The sequence below is a fragment of the Microcaecilia unicolor genome, chromosome 2, assembly GCF_901765095.1.
Source record: "Microcaecilia unicolor chromosome 2, aMicUni1.1, whole genome shotgun sequence".
Lineage (NCBI taxonomy): Eukaryota > Metazoa > Chordata > Amphibia > Gymnophiona > Siphonopidae > Microcaecilia > Microcaecilia unicolor.
In genome coordinates this window covers 546050552-546068914 of record NC_044032.1, presented here as the reverse complement: position 1 = coordinate 546068914, position 18363 = coordinate 546050552, and the positions used below count along the sequence as shown (strand labels likewise).

The window sequence follows — 18363 nt, the reverse complement described above, 5'->3', positions numbered from 1 at the left end:
AGCAGAGCTGCTGGATGGAAAAGGGGAATAGAGAAAGACTGGAGAATAAGAGGAAGGGGCATGGGGAGAACAAGGGTGAGGAAAAGATGAAAAGCCACAGGTAGATGAAGGAAATTAAAGAATGGATAGTAAGAATGAATTAAATCTGGACAGAGAGAGAGCCTGAAAAATATTGAAGAAAGCAAAGAAAAAGGAGACAAAAATGACAAATGGCACAGAAGAGTTAAGCGAAAACAAAGGAAAGCAGAATCACAGACTGGGACCAATATGGAAAGAAAAACAGTCACCAGACAACAAAGGTAGAAAAAAATCATTTTATTTTCATCTTAGTGTTTGTAATATGTCCAATTTGAGAATTTACATTGGCTGTCTTATTTTGCATTGGGTATACTGGAGCTGTAAGAGCTTACAGAGATTATTTATCATGAAAAAAAATCACGTTATTTTTTTCTCCTATAGTACTATAATATTTTCAATGATGTCTGTTTATATGTGCCATGGCTGGTATAGGGGGTGTGGTTAATGTGGGTGTGGCTATCATAGGGGTGGAGCCATATGTGGTGACCCCGCCCATAATGAGTACCGGCACCTTTTTTTCTACAAAAAAAGCACTGCACGGAGCCCAATACCCTACACCCACCACAATGCATTGCTGATGTGACTCTGCAGTGCGCATAACAGAAAAGGTGTCACACTCACCCGAGAGCCACATCAGAACCAGGGAAAGGCTGTCACAGGATAGAACACATTCTGCTGTCATGGAGGTGGGTACGGCATTTGAGGCTGGCATACAGGCTGGAAAACAAAGTTTTTAAAGTGGGTTTTTTTGGTGGGAGGGGGTTAGTGACCACTGGGGGAGTCAGGAGAGGTGATCCCCAATTCCCTCCAGTGGTCATCTGGTCAGTTGGGGCACTTTTTTGGGACTTAGACCTGAAAAAAAAAGGTCCAAATAAATCGGACCAAATTCTCGTCAAAAATGCCCTTCTTGTTTCGATTATCAGCTAAAGATGCCCATCTCTGCTCAGCCGATAACCACACCCCAGTCCTGCCTTCGCCATGCCTCTGACACCCCCCCCCCCCCCCCCCGTCAACTTTGTTCATTCCTGCGACAGAATGCAGTTGAAGACGACCAAAATCAGCTTTCAATTATACCGATTTGGTCGCACAGGGGAGAAAGACGCCCATCTCCCGATTTGGGTCAAAATATGGGCATCTTTCTCTTTCGAAAATAGGCTGGAAGATCTCCTCTAGGCTTGGCTTGGTACAGCTGTAGTTTGTAAGAACTGAAGCCTCTTTAAAGCAGATTGTGGTAAGCTAGCATATATCACATTGCAGTAATCTAATCATGTAGTTACATAAGCATGATATAGAGGATGTAATATATTTGAATAAAGAAATAAATAAACTGAATATAATTTTCTTAGTGCAAAAAAGGTTCTAAAAATAGACAAAATCTGTTTCACAAAAGTAAGACTGGAGTCAACAATGACACCTAAATACTAAAAGAAACCACCAGAGGGTGTGGAATGCCAAAGAGAATCAGGACCATTGTGGGTAATAGCAAATGATCAGAGACCCAACATACCACTGTCTTACCCACATTGAGAAGAAGATGATTATCTCTTAACCAATTCACAACAGCTTCCAAACAAGATTGCAAAGGATGCAGGTCCAAAGTGATAGGGTCAACATGATAGACCAACAAGATATCATTGGCATAAATATATGCCGAAATGTTAAATGACTGAATGAGTACACATAAAGGACCCAAGAATATATTAAATAAAAGAGGTGACAATATAGAACCTCATGGTACTCCACAAGTAAGTGAACAAGTTGAAGAAGTAGTAACTGAGAAACTACAATCTTTAAGACAAGAGGTAAACCAACTCAGAACTGTACCAGAAATGCCTATTGATGATAATCATTATAATAAAAAAGAATGATTAACCAGATCAAATGCAGAAGATAGATCTAACAATACCAGTAAAGTAATCGGGCCTTTTTTAAGATTCCTATGAATTTCACTCAATAATAAGGAAAAATTGTTTCTGTGCTGTGGCCTGCATGGAAACCAGACTGCCTGAGATGTAAACAATGTACTGATTCTATATGAGTAAGAAGCTGTTGAAAGACTAATTTGGAAAGGAATTGAATTATGGAAACTGGACAATAATTTGCTGCAAGCTTAGTATCCAGTGAAGGTTTCTTAAAAAAATAAAAAACAAACTAGCAAGTTATATCAGGCTCTGTGACATCTTGGGCTACATGTGTCTGTGCTGGCCCAATGTCAGAAATACCAGTATACATGTATACAGTGGGGGAAATAAGTATTTGATCCTTTGCTGATTTTGTAAGTTTGCCCACTGACAAAGACATGAGCAGCCCATAATTGAAGGGTAGGTTATTGGTAACAGTGAGAGATAGCACATCACAAATTAAATCCGGAAAATCACATTGTGGAAAGTATATGAATTTATTTGCATTCTGCAGAGGGAAATAAGTATTTAATCCCTCTGGCAAACAAGACCTAATACTTGGTGGCAAAACCCTTGTTGGCAAGCACAGCGGTCAGACGTCTTCTGTAGTTGATGATGAGGTTTGCACACATGTCAGGAGGAATTTTGGTCCACTCCTCTTTGCAGATCATCTCTAAATCATTAAGAGTTCTGGGCTGTCGCTTGGCAACTCGCATCTTCAGCTCCCTCCATAAGTTTTCAATGGGATTAAGGTCTGGTGACTGGCTAGGCCACTCCATGACCCTAATGTGCTTCTTCCTGAGCCACTCCTTTGTTGCCTTGGCTGTATGTTTTGGGTCATTGTCGTGCTGGAAGACCCAGCCACGACCCATTTTTAAGGCCCTGGCGGAGGGAAGGAGGTTGTCACTCAGAATTGTACGGTACATGGCCCCATCCATTCTCCCATTGATGCGGTGAAGTAGTCCTGTGCCCTTAGCAGAGAAACACCCCCAAAACATAACATTTCCACCTCCATGCTTGACAGTGGGGACGGTGTTCTTTGGGTCATAGGCAGCATTTCTCTTCCTCCAAACACGGCGAGTTGAGTTCATGCCAAAGAGCTCAATTTTGTCTCATCTGACCACAGCACCTTCTCCCAATCACTCCCGGCATCATCCAGGTGTTCACTGGCAAACTTCAGACGGGCCGTCACATGTGCCTTCCGGAGCAGGGGGACCTTGCGGGCACTGCAGGATTGCAATCCGTTATGTCGTAATGTGTTACCAATGGTTTTCGTGGTGACAGTGGTCCCAGCTGCCTTGAGATCATTGACAAGTTCCCCCCTTGTAGTTGTAGGCTGATTTCTAACCTTCCTCATGATCAAGGATACCCCACGAGGTGAGATTTTGCGTGGAGCCCCAGATCTTTGTCGATTGACAGTCATTTTGTACTTCTTCCATTTTCTTACTATGGCACCAACAGTTGTCTCCTTCTCGCCCAGCGTCTTACTGATGGTTTTGTAGCCCATTCCAGCCTTGTGCAGGTGTATGATCTTGTCCCTGACATCCTTAGACAGCTCCTTGCTCTTGGCCATTTTGTAGAGGTTAGAGTCTGACTGATTCACTGAGTCTGTGGACAGGTGTCTTTCATACAGGTGACCATTGCCGACAGCTGTCTGTCATGCAGGTAACGAGTTGATTTGGAGCATCTACCTGGTCTGTAGGGGCCAGATCTCTTACTGGTTGGTGGGGGATCAAATACTTATTTCCCTCTGCAGAATGCAAATAAATTCATATACTTTCCACAATGTGATTTTCCGGATTTAATTTGTGATGTGCTATCTCTCACTGTTACCAATAACCTACCCTTCAATTATGGGCTGCTCATGTCTTTGTCAGTGGGCAAACTTACAAAATCAGCAAGGGATCAAATACTTATTTCCCCCACTGTATATACTGGCACATAGGCTTTTATTTTGCTGAGTTGCCTCCATTGATATTGTAGACATTGGGCTCGATATTTAGTCGGACAGAAGCAACCCACATAAGTGCTGCAGTTGGCGCTGACCCTGGATATTCAATGCTGGCTGCTTCCGGTGACCAGCATTGAATATATGGGTTGTTTTGGCCAGCTCTGTTACTATTCAGCGCTGGTTGGTTAAAAGCAGGCAAAGATAGGATTGCTATTTTTGTGGTACAATTTGCCCACTAAACTTAACCAGTCAGCGCTTGAATATTTGTGGATAGCCATCTGTATCACATGATATAGCCGGTTAGCTGCTAGACTAGTGGTTTCCAAACTGGTTATGGAGGCACCCCAGCCAGTCAGGATTTCAGGATATCTGCAATGAATATTCATGAGAGAGATTTGCATGCACTGCCTCCACTGCATGCAAACCTCTCTCATGAATATTCATTGCGGATATTCTGAAAACCCGACTGGCTGGGGTGTCTTCAGGACCAGGTTTGGGATCTACTGTGCTAGGCCCTAACTGCGAATATTCAGCAGAGATAACCGGCTATCTCCCACTGAATATTAGTGGTTACCTGACTAAATTCTATTTAACTGGCCGGGAGCAGTTCCTGGCTGGTCAAATAATGCTGAATATCAGGGGGATTAAGGTCAGTGTATTGAATAGTACTTACAACTGGCAATTGCACCTAACTTTATGCACAGTCATTTGCAACAATTGAAATGTGGTGCAAACATATGCACCTAAATTGGGTGCGTATTCCCCATATTCTACAATAAAACATATAAATGCTAAGAACGCCCCCATTCCACCCATGACCATGCCATTTCTGTGCCCCTTTTTTTACTCGCATGTAAAATATAGGTTCGGATCCCACACCTAAATTTACACACATAAATTCTAATTAAATCTAATTAGTGCCAATAACTGCTTGTTAAAAAAATCAATTATTGGCACTAACTAGCTTGTTATTCAATTAAATTGCAAACACAAATTGGGCGCATGCCCAAATTTACATGTGTAATTTTTGGTGACTTTTATACAGTTAGGGGGTTAGGGCTAGATTCTGGAAATCACATCTAAAATGTAGACACATGGGAATAATGCACATAGCACTATTCTATAAAGTGCATCTATATTAAGACGCATTAAAGAATAGCATATAGGCTGGGGAAACACGCCTATGTTTATGCCAGTGAAAACCTTGGGCTCGAGGTGCATTAGCATTTTTAGCACATGCTAAACGCTAGAGTTGTCCATATGTTCCTATGGGCGACTTAGCATTTAGTGCATACTAATCATTGGTGAATGCTAAAAAAAACATGTACCCTTAGTGCTGCTTATTAAACAGGGCTCCTGGTGTAACTACCTGAGCCTAAATGTAGGCACATTCACCCGAATTCTATAACAAGATGCATAAATCTGAGTAATGCCCCTGACACTCTCACACTCCTCACATGGCCATACCCCCTTTTCTGCTACACGCATTAGGATTTATACACACATATTTTTAGACTATGCCTAAAAAGAAGTGTGCATAAATTCCAATTATTGCCAATTAGTGATAATTAGTTGTTATCAGCCAATTGTCATTATTGATTGGCTCGTTACTCAATTGAGTAGCATGCGTAAATTGGCTTCACGCACAATTTAACGTGTGCTACTCGCCACATTTTATATAGAATCCGGGGTTATTGCCTAAATTTAGGCACCCTTTCTAGAATTGCTATTTTAGGCTTAAGCTGCAAGAAAGCCTTCTTTCTCAATTGAGTAGGTTTCACAGTATCAAGAAACATCATAATAGCTTGTCCCCAAAAAGGTACATGTTGTTTAAGGAAAATATGCTTTCAAACAGGCATCTTCTGTTACTCAGACAGAAAAGTAACTAAACAGCATTGCTGTTTTAATAATACTATCTAGCTGTGCCTCTAAGAAATTAGAAACATCCAGGCTATCTGGTGGATTAATTGAATCCAGTGCTCTTTCTTGATTTATCACCCTTGATCCTCTAGGCAAATAATAAAAAATTATTAATAACCACTATCTCTGGAGAAACTTGTAACATCTTTTAAATACATGTTAAACAACTCAAGGGGAGCTAAATAGTGTGTGACAAAAAAGTTCAATAATCTGGTTACAGTTTACAGAGCTCAGAATGTAATGTGGTGTTCTTATATGTATTAATTAAAAAGATTCTGCATTCAGTGAACCTTTTGTAAAATACTTGGGTAACTGAGTACATTCTGATTAGAATGTCCCAGTTTCTACCTCCACACTATATACAAAATCAGGCTACATGCATTTTATTCTTTGGTTGTTTTAAACTGCTGTCTATTTTAAGCTGTTGTTTTAAGTGATATAAATTCCTTGATTTGTGTCCTGGATGCATATATATGTAGCTGTTTGGAGCATATTGTTTAAAGTTTGGAAAGACACTTGCAGGTTCATTTTCGAAAGAGAAGGACACCCATCTTTCGACACAAATTAGAAGATGGGCGTCCTTCTCCCAGGGTCATCCAAATCGGTATAATCGAAAGCCGATTTTGGACGTCTCCAACTGCTTTCCATCGCAGGGATGGCCAAAGTTCAAAGGGGTGTAGCGAAGGCGCGACTTGGGTGTGCCTAACACATGGACATCCTCGACCCAAAATGGAAAAAAAGGGTGTCCCTGACGAGCACTTGGACGACTTTACCTGGTCTTGTTTTTCTTACGACCAAGGCACAAAGAGGTGGTTGAAATGACCAGATGACCACCGGAGAGAATCGGGGATGACCTCCCCTTAACTCCCCCTGTCACATCTTTCAAAATATTTTTTGCCAGCACCAGATGTCATACTCAGGTCCATGACAGCAGTATGCAGGTACCTGGAGCAATTTTAGTGGGTGCAGTACACTTAGGCAGGCGGACCAAGGCCCATCCCCCTCCCTACTTGTTACGTTTGTGGAGGAAACAGCAAGCCCTCCAAAACCCACCACAAACGCACTGTACCCACATCTAGGTGCCCCCCTTCACCCATAAGGACTATGGTAGTGGTGTACAGTTGGGGTAGTAGGTTTGGGGGATTTGGGTGGCTCAGCAGACAAGATAAGGTCAACCTAAATGTTGAGATTTGGGAGTCCCTGACCGTATTATCGAAACAAAAGATGGACGCCCATCTTGTTTTGATTACGGGTTTCCCCGCCCCTTTGTGGGGACATCCTGCGATTGCGTCCTCAGGAAAACTTGGGCGCCCCGTTCGATTATGCCCCTCCACGTGTCATCAGCAAATTTAATTCCTAGTTATTCCCATCTCTAGATCATTTATAAAAATGTTAAAAAGCAGTGATCCTAGCATAAACCCCTGTGTAACCCCACTATCTACCCTTCACCACTGAGAATACTGACCATTTAACCCTACTCTCTGTTTTCTATCCCTTAGCTCTCTAATTTCCTCAGGAGTCTTTCATGAGGTACTTTGTCAATGTGTTTTGAAAATCCAGATACACAATCAGGCATTTTCGAAAGGGATTGCTGACGATCTTCCGACACAATTTAGGAGATGGCCGGCGATCTCTCAAAAGCGGCCAAATTGGTATAATCGAAACCTCCTTTTTTGCACCATCGCCGCTTTCCTGTCACCGAGCCGGCGAAAGTTCAAGGGGGCGTGTCGGCGTTATAGCGAAGGCGGGACATGGGCGGGCATGGGCATGGCTAACAGATGGCTGGCTTCAGCACATAATGGAAAAAACCAAAGTGGCGTTAATGAGTATTTCGATGGTTTTACTTGGTCCTTTTATTTTCACGACCAAGCCTCAAAAAGGTGCCCCAACTCACCAGATGACCACCAGAAGGAATGGGGGATGACCTCCCCATACTCCCCCAGTGGTCAACAACCCCCTCCCACACTAAAAAAATAAAAAATAAAAACCTTTTTTGCCAGCCTCTATGCCAGCCTCAAATGTCATACCGAGCTCCCTGACAGCAGTATGCAGGTCCCTGGAACAGTTTTTGTTGGTTGCAGTGGACTTCAGGCAGGCGGACCCAGGCCCATCCCCCCCACCTGTTACACTTGTGGTGGTAAGTGTTGAGCCCTCCAACCGCCCCCCCCCCAAAAAAAAACCCACTCTACCCACATGTAGGTGCCCCCTTCATCCATAAGGGCTATGGTAATGGTGTAGAGTTGTGGGGAGTGGGTTTTGGGGGGATTTGGAGGGCTCAGCACCCAAGGTAAGAGAGCTATGCACCTGGGAGCTATTTGTATATATTTTTTTAGTTTTTAGAAGTGCCCCCTAAGGTGCCCAGTTGGTGTCCTGGCATGTCAGGGGGACCAGTGCACTACAAATTCTGGCTCCTCCCACGACCAAATGCCTTGGATTTAGGCGGGGGTGAGATGGCCACTTTTAGTTTCCATTATCGCTGAAAAACAAAAGCAGCCATCTCAAACCCGGCGAACTCTGGCATTTGGCCACTTCAAACCGTATTATCGAAAGAAAAGATGGCCGGCCATCTTTTTCTATAATACGGTTCTGGCCAGCTGTTTGCTGTGCCGCCAAAATAGATCACCGGCAATTTATTTCTCTGGCGCCATCCGATTATGCCCCTCAATATCAACTCGCTCACCCCTTCAAAGAAATGAATAGATTGGTGAGGCAAGATTTCCCTTCACTAAATCCATGTTGGGTTTGTCTCATTAACCCATGCTTATGTATATGCTCTGCAATTTTGTTCTTTCTAATGGTCTCTACCATTTTGCCCGACAACAATGTCGGGGTCATCGGCCTTTAATTTCCTGGATCACCTCTAGAAACTTTGTTAAAATTCATGTTACATTGGCCACCCTCCAATCTTCTGCTACCACGCTTGATTTTAAAGAAAAATTACATATTATTAACAATAGTTCTGCAAATTCGTTTTTCAATTCTATCAGTACTCTGGGATGTATACCATTGGTCCAGGTGATTTGCTATTCTTCAATTTGCAAATTGCCCCATTACATCTTCCAGGTTTACAAAGATTTGATTAAGTTTCTCTGACTTGTCAACTTTGAATACCATTTCTGGCACTGGTATCTCTCCCATATTCCTTGGTGAAGACTGAAGCAAAGAATTAATTTAATCTTTCCACTATGGCCTTGTCTTCCCTGAGTGCCCCCTTTACCCCTCTGACATCTATTGGTCCAACTGATTCTTTTTCCAGCTTCTTGTCTCTAATATACCAAAAAAAGATTTTACACAATCTTCTTTTCAAAGTCTCTCTTTGCCTTCCTTATCAGCACTTTGTATTTGAAGTGTCATTTCTATGCTGTTTCCTATTATTTTCAGTCAGATCCTTCTTCCATTTTTTGAAGGATTTTCTTTTAGCTATAATAGCTTCCATCACCTCACTTTTTAACCATGTCAGCTGTCCTTTGGCCTTCCTTCCTCATTTTTTAATACACGGACCATATCTGGCCTGGGCTTCCAAGATGGTATTATTGAACAGCAACCACACCTGATGTAAATTTTTGACCTTTGCAGCTACTCCTCTAACATATTGGATTTCCTGTGTGTACTTACTCCAGAGCTTATATCAAACCTGATCATGTTATGATCACTATTGTCAAGTGGCCCCCGCACCATTACCTCCTGTACCAGATCAAATGTGCTGCTTCCCACCGCTGAATATCAGGCCCAATATGTTTTTGAAAATAGTGACAAGTAATTTTTTTTAAATTAGAGATAAATTAATTGCATATTAAAAACCCTGGGTACCCATCACTTTTGGCATAATTTAAATGCTACATTTGGAACAGTAATTATATTGAATATGTGGTAAAGTTAGTTTAATGCGTTGATGATATTTACATTTCTTACACGTGTGTATGGTTGTATAATCCCAGACACTTTTTACCTATTTCTGCCGGTTAAAAGTTATTTTAAGATTTAAACATGTATTTTGTGATTTTCCAAGTGTTCACATACAATTTTGTCCCTTACTGGTAGAAAAAGCAGATGCAAAGTTTACATACCATTTATATACACATACTTACAGGTTGTTTTCAAAGAGCAGCTGCTTAGGTAGTTTCCCTTTCAAAATGTACCACATGGGACCCATATACAAGCATGCACTGTAACCAGATGATCTATTATAATATATTTTATAAGTCATTTTTCATAAATGTGACAAAACAGTATGAAGTCACTGTGGGAAGTTCAAAAAATATTGCAATAAATAAGATAAATGTGAGATTGAAACGAATGTGAGATGGAACACATGACACCCCATGGAGAAAGTTACATTTTGCTGTTTTTATGACTCCGAGATGATTTCTTAGTTTTTAAGATATAAAAAAAATAAGATTAGTTTTGTTTTTACATTCAGTTAGGGGCCATTTTACTAAACTGCGGTAAAAAGTGGCCTGCAGTTGTGTGGATGCATGTAATTGGCGTGCGCAGGTCCATTTACTGCATTTGGTAAAAGAGGTTATTTTTCATGGGGCAGTAAATAGCCATGCAGTAAAATTAAAAGTAGTGAGCGGCTATTTACTGCCTGAGCCCTTACCACCACTCATTGATCTAGTGGTAAGGGCTTATACGCTACTTAAGCGGTAATCACGCAGCGCATGCCAATGTGGCCATGCTGCTGATTACTGCTGGAAATGCCTCATTGCCTCTACTATGGGAAACAGCACGTGCCAACTTCAGTTACCGCCAGGCGCAGTGCCGATTTGGTACATGCTACCCACACATTAGCCCTACTTCTGCTTAGTAAAAGGTCCCTGAGGGCCCCTTACTAAAATGTATTAAACAATTAACATGGAAATTGGTGTGCACTGTTAGCTCAACCATTTCACACATAAAGGGCAATTCTTTAACCTAGGTGCCCATTTTTGCATGGTTGCATGAGTAAATGTTTAGAATACTAGCATTTACTCACCTATGTGCACATATAGGAATAGATTCTATATATAGTGCCTGAAAAATCCACACGGAAAAAAGTTATGCCTAGGCATATTCTATAAACTTCGCCTAAATCTAGGCATACTTTATAGACTAAGCCTAAATCACGTGGATTATCGAATATACCGAGCTCCCATCTATGCTGCTAAATTTAGTCATGGGCATTTACACCAAGTAAAACTTAGTGTAAATCCTTCTGCCTAAATTAAGCATGGACCAAGAGTATTCTATAACAACACACATAGATTGGAGAAATGCCCAGAACCCACCATTCCACGTCCATGGCCACACCCCCTTTTCAACTATGCAACTTAGAATTTACATGCATCACACTACAGACTATGCTTAGACAGTTGTGCACTTAAATTCTAATTAATACCAATTAGTGTCAATAATTGCAATTATCAGGGCTGATTGGCTTGTTAACTAATTAAATAGCACTTGCAAATATAGAATACAACCGGATTTATGTGTGCAACTTAAGTCGCACTATCTAGAATCCGGGGGACAACCACTTAAATGCTAGCAGGCCTCTTAAGCGCCTTTCTGCAAATACCTTCATAACTTTTGTAGGTGGTGTACACAGGAGCAGAACATGGATGGGGCTTCTACATACATAGTGTAAGCTAAGTCCATAGCTACTGCATTTAGGCATCTACAGTTACACCAATTCTAGGGCTGGTGTGACTGCAGGTGCCTATATGTTAGGTGTGCTGATACTAGGTTATGCTAGTATTCTATAGTGGAATCTAGGTGCCTAGGTAGATGCCTATTTAACAGAACCTAGGCACTGAGGGGTCCTTTAACTAAGCCGCGTAAGCATCTATGCGTGCCCAACGTGCACCAAAATGGAGTTACAGCCTGACTACCGCGTGGCTGTTGCGGTAATTTCATTTTTGGCGCGCGTCCGATAAGCGCAAAAGAAAATTATTTTTTCTTTTCAGGTGCATGTAACAGACATGCGCCAAGTGGCATTTGGCACGTGTAGGTCATTACCGCCCAGTTACCGTGTGAGTCTTTACCATTATGTCAATGGCTGGCGGTAAGGTCGCGCGGCAATTTTCATTTTGCCACACGTCCATTTTCGCCTTTTTTTACACGCACACTAAAAAATGGATCGGTGCACGCCCAAAACCCACACCTACACTACCACAAGCCATTTTTTAGTGTGCCTTTGTAAAAGGATCCCTTAGATTCCATTCTAAGATGCTAGCATAAGCCAGTTTTGGTGGGTCCAGTCTACACTCATGTGTATGCCCTCCTTCAGCCTTCACACCATTGCATTTAGGTGTCATCTTGAAGACCCTGTTAGCAAGAAGAGAACAGATCTGCAGCTAAAGCTAAGTTATGTTTACTGTGTCTTGTTATAGAAAGCTAAAGTCAAGCTGTTTTTACTGTTTTTTTGAGAGGAGGTTTTTTTGCCGATGATGAGGAAGTCCAGTTTCTGCAGCATATAATTTACGGCTGGGAACTTCTCAAGGCTTTTTCCTCCTTCCAGATTAATACCCTTCTGGTAAGCTTACTGTTCATGAGAGAATCCCATTAATTTTTCTGTTATATTGATGCCAGGGGTGTCTCTTCCTCTTAATACTGTTTAGATCACATCTATATATACTGTTTAGAGGCTACTATGGCAACTCAATCCTGGAAAACTGGACATAGCTTCTCTTCAGAGCATGTCACAGACACCCACAAAGGATCATCTCTAATGCAGATGGACCCTTCTGTGGATCTCTCCATGTCATGGTTGGCGGTCTTCACCCTTATGAAGCGTTTGGTACGAGCAGAATTGCACGGTGCCACACTTATTGAATATTGTAAAAGAAAATTCATACCAAGGGTTCTGTGCATCATGAGACCACAAAAGATGTTCCTGGATGAAGCAGATTTTCTTACTCATTGGGCAGACATTCTGAATAAGTGCTCACTCGACTTAATGGTTCTGATTATTGACAAAACCAAAGAGACGGCTATATCCATCAATAATGAGATACAACAAACACTGGATGCGTTGAAAGCACAGGGTGGATTAAATACCTTCAATAAACAACATGAAGAATTAAAGAGCAAGATATTCGTTTAGACACTCTTTACAAGAATCTAAAATAAAAAAAAGTTTCAAAGGGATGAAAAAGACTATGAGAGGAAGGTAGTTTATACCTGGTTAAACAAAGAGATTGTCACAACCTGCCCCCCTCTTGAAGGTGAAGAAGGTGACTGTTCAGATACGAGTTCTTCAGGGTCTGATGTTCCTTTTTTAGAGGCAGGTCGAGGACGCCGGGGCCGCTGCAGGACCTTCCCTGTTTCAGCAACTTTTCTGCACTGAACATTTGTCCCAGAAGTAGCGCCTAATATTAGGTGCCATATATAGAATTTCCCCAATAATACACAGGCAAAAATGGATGAATTGTGTGTGCATTTGAATTGGTAGACCATTATATCCTACTGGAAAATTTGGATAGTTTTGGTTTGACAGGTCCAGTGATCCAGTGGTTTGAGGGATTCCGTAGAAGAAGGGTCTATAAGGTCCAGAAGGAGCAAGAAGAATAAGATTCATGGTCCCCCATAGTGGGCAACCCCCAAAGTTCTCTTTCTCCCCAATACTTTTTAATGTTTTAATGACAACCTTGGGAAAGTTTTTTTTGGTTAAGGATTATATATATATTTGTATGCAGATGATATAATAATTCATGAGCTACCAAATTTTGTTGAGGCTGGTTTTAAAGAAATTACCAGATGTTTTTACCTGATGGAACAATGGGCATCTAGGTATAGGCACAAATTAAATACAAATAAAACAAAAATTCTTTGTCTAACCCCTCCCTCAAAAGAACCCCTTAGCGTACTACAAATGATCTTGGGTACACAATTTGTGTTAGGAATCCTTTGAAAATGTTAGGGATAATTTTGAATAGTCAATTAACTATGAAGGATCAGATTAATCAATTTACTGGAAGGGCTTTTGTCAAGCTGAGACAGTTACAGCGCATAAAAAATTGTGTGAGTCAAGAATGTTTTCGAGTAGTAGTATAGGCACTGGTGCTGCCTCAGCTTGACTACTGTAACTCAGTCTACACATATTGTTCTAAATCATCTTTAAGGCATCTGCAGCTGCTGCAGAACATTGCAACAAAATTAATTTTTGGTAACTGGAAAGTGGATCATGTTACACTTCTACTGAGGAGCCTTCACTGGCTCCCAATGAAGGCTCACTGCCAATTTAAATTATGTACTTTAGTACACAAGATTTTTTATGGTTTGGTCCCTGAATACCTGGTGGGCTTGCTTGTGGTTAGAAAAATGGCGTGAACATTTAGGTTAAGAGACCAAGGTTTATTGCAGTTTCCTACATTACAGGATGTGAATATAAATCAATTCATACTCTGGGCTTTGCGTATAGTTCAACACAATGCTGGAATTCATTACTCTCTGAACTGAGATTGACTTCAAATTATTTGAAGTTTTATAAATTACTACAAACACATTTATTTTTTATATATTTCTAATCAATTGCTTGAGTTATCTACTTAGGCTATGGTGGTATTTTGTCAGTTTTGAAGTTACTTCCTAGGACTGGCCTAGTATTTTTTTATATCTTGTAATCCACACTGATCCAGGAATGATTTGCAGTGAAATATAAATTTAATTATATTGTATTGCATTAATGCAGACACTTTGAGTTACACTGCATAAATATTGGCAATTAGCATGTGGAATCCACAATAATGGATTTTGACATTTATAAAAATATCCAACAAAAAAATAGAGAGGTGTGGTAGCCGTGTTAGTCCACTTTTAAAGGTAATCAATAGAAATAAAACAAAATAAAACATGGAAAAGAATATAAGGTATGTATTAAGTTATGTCCAATAAAAAAGGTATCATCTTATTTTCTTTTCCATGTTTTATTTCTATTGATTACCAACAAAAAAATGAAAGAGTGATTTTATGCCAAACTGAATTAAATCACCAATAGTGAAAATAAAGTAGTGTTCTTAATAAGTTATGACCATTGATCTGGTTATAAAAAAATATTTATTGAAACCTAAGAACCCAACTCAGATTTAAATACTCAGTTTCATAGTGTTATGATGGATGTTTGTACATATAGAATTTCTGAATTGATAAATGTGTTTGGCTGATGCAGAGTTATCGGACGTATAAATGTATCACAATTAGTTAATATTCTCCCTGCAGATGTTTAATTTCATGTCAAGCTTTAAATGTCTTTTGGGTTCTCAGTGATAATTGTTATGCCGCTTTTGATTCTCGGTTTGGATTTCCATCAAGTCAATGTCTGATTAGCAATCAGTGCTGTTTCATTAGCAAGCATACATAAACTACAGATCGCAGTAGATGTTCTTAAAAAAATGAGTACACTTGTCATAAGGAGCTGTGCCTACTCAAGTGGACTACTTTAGTTCAAGGGGGGGGGGGGCAGAAGGGGAGCAGCCACTCCCCCAATCAGATTTCACATGAAAATGGCGCCTACCTCTGCTGGTGCTGGGCCTCCACCATACAGCAGCATGGACTAACACCGCTTCGGCACTTTCGCTTTCACTACCCCCTCCCCCTCGGTCCCTCAAACCTGCTTTCTTTAGCGACGCCCCTCCCTGCTGCCCTGTAGCGATCACAGGCTGCCTGAGCTGGCGCCGAATGCTTCCTTCTGCTCAGCCCCTCTTACACAACTTCCTGTGTATGCGAGGGTGGGAAACATTCAGTACTGACACAGGCAGCTTGCTATCGCTGCAGGCGCTCCCTGCTAAAGAAAAGCAGGTTTGAGGGATGTATGGGGAGGAACAATGAGGTTAGATTGAGAACAGGAGTTGGTATCAGCCAAGGAGGTTGGACGGAAACAGAAGACAGGGTGAACCCCCCTTGGAACCCCCCTCGGAATGCTGCAGTGTTCCTTCAGTCGGCTTTACTGTTTGCTGCATGCGCAGTAAACAACCAGTCCTCCTCTGTCTTGCACCTAAAAAGGGGTTCCCAAATGGCTGGACATGGTGACGTCCAATTTACACAGAGTCTGAGTTATTCCCAGAGTCAGCCAATCAGGAGCCTCCTTTTAGGCGCCAGACATGGCTCCCTGATCAATCACAGCTGCACTTCTGTAACAGCTCAGCCACGTGAAAAAGCTGTGGCAGAGTCCACAGAAGTGCAGCTGTGAATGCAAGTGAGTGATCCGGTCGGCACACAACTGCTCTCAGGACTCAAGTCACTGTTTGCTGCTACTGTGAACGGCATGGGCACGGCACTGAGCGATTCGGTCCAGGTCGGCTCTCAGCCCAGCTGCTCTCTTAGGCCACTTTCTTCCACCCCCCCACCCCCACGCTGAAGTATGGAGGATCATCCAACGTTAAAAGCAAGTACTTCCCTTTTGTGTGTTTCTTCTTTCCCCACTTATATTTTTCTTTTTGGGGGGGAGGGGGGTTCCTCGTGTGGATTGGTATATGGAGAGTGTGTCTGTATTTTATTTTAGCAAGTATAATATGGACCATGTGAGGGTTGCTTGGTTGTCAGATTTCTATGGAAGGTCCATCTAAGTATTTTCATGTAGATGGGTTATGGGTGTTGGGTGGTCTGGTGGGGAGGTCTAAATTGAGATGTTTAAAGAGGGTTACAAGAACAAGGACCCTCTAGCATTTGTTGCTATGAGTCTGGGGTTTAGTTACAATCATAACTGCTCATTACTACCAGTTAGCACCAATTATAGCCAAGAACAAGGACCCTCTAGCATTTGTTGCTATGAGTCTGGGGTTTAGTTACAATCATAACCGCTCATTACTACCAGTTAGCACCAATTATAGCCACTAATTGGTTATTAATGCTAATTAGCAGCTAATTAGCTCATTAAATTATGCTCGTAACTGACCCTACTCTATAAATGGCATGTGCAAATTTTATGCTAGTCGCACAGATGGACACAGAACTTTATAAAATTAATGGGTAAGGGGGCAGTTCTACATTGGATGTCTTCATTTAGGCACTCCAAGGGTGCCCAGATTCTATTAAAGAATAATAGGATAACCCAGTATAGGTGCACCTAACATTCATTGTATCACCTACAGTTACATCTGGTGTAAGTGTGGGCACTTAAAAAGTGGCAGTATTCTGTAAGTTATCCCCTGGATTCTATATATTGCATCTAGATTTGTGTGCCAAAATGTGGGCATGCTCTTGAGAGGTGTATGGAAATTAATTGGCTAGTGACCCAATTAACATCAATAATTGGGTGCAAACAACCAATTATTGAAGTTAATTGGCACCCATTAAAATTTGCACATGCATCTGGCTGTGCACTATTCTATGAGGCATGTCACCTACTCAAAAGGGGACATTGCCATGGGTGTGTGAGGGGTGTTATGAAAACTTCCGTGCGAAGTTAAAGAAATTTGCCTCAACGTGTCTAACTTGGGTGCCAGCATTTACACCAGGTTTCAGCAGGTGTAAGTCTGGTACCCAAAGTTAGGCATGGGAATCAGTGCTAAGCACGATTCTATAAAGGACTTGCACCCTTTATAGAATTGCGCTTAACACCGATTTTTTTCCAGGTACAAATTTTGAGCACTATTTATACAGTTCCTCCCTATGGGCCTTATTCTATAAAGGTTATGCTCTTAAATTTAGGCTCCTAACCTATGCTCCAAAATAGATTATGCTCATAATTTAAAAGCATAAAGTTAGAAGCATAAATTTAGGAGCATAACCTTTATAGAATAAGACCCTATGGGGGGGATTCTATATAAGGCGCCTAAATAATCTTTGCAGAAAATATTTTCGCCTAAGTATATTTTATAAGTGGTGCCTAGGTTTAGGTGAGGCATATAGAATACCCTTAGTTGGCTTTGACATTCTAGAGCCTAAAACTACATGCATCCATTTACACTGACTAAAATATAGAGTAAATACTGGCGCCTAGATTTAGGCGCACTGGGTCATATTCTATAACTATGCATATAAATTTTGGAATGCCCATGTCCATGCCCATAAACATGCCTCTTTTGCCTGTGCACATTAAAAGTTAGGCACTCTGCATTAAAGAATACACAGCAATTTTTGCGCATAAATTCTAATTATTGCCAAATAGTGCTCATTATTGCTTGTTAAGTACTGTTAATGATGCTGATTGGCTTGTTAAGCCAATTAAGTTATGCATGCTGTTATAGAATCCCCTTGGATTTCAGCGCGGAACACTAAGCGCGCTATATAGAATCTGGGGGTATTGTGTAACTGGGAGCCATGCCTATATCCTGCCCATGCAAATACACACTCCTTGCAAATATGTACTATGCAAGTTACGTGGGCATTTGCAGAATTGTGCTTAGGTGCTCTGATAGCATTTATGTGGGTAAGTCTATACACATGCATATGCTAATATTCTAGACATCTATGCACTCAAGGGGCATGTAAATGAGGCTGCCTACATTATAGGATTGCCTTTTTACTTTATATAAAAAAGAAACAAAGCCTTATTGCATGCCTATGATATTACATGCCTATGATATTACATGCATG

General features: G+C 41.2%; 1 protein-coding gene across 2 annotated transcripts in view; it reads left to right on the top strand.

Annotated features, from left to right (window-relative positions):
* Positions 1-18363, top strand: part of LOC115462635 (BTB/POZ domain-containing protein KCTD8-like) — a 417331-nt gene that overhangs the window by 398460 nt on the left and 508 nt on the right. The gene's annotated exons all lie outside the window — the stretch shown is intronic.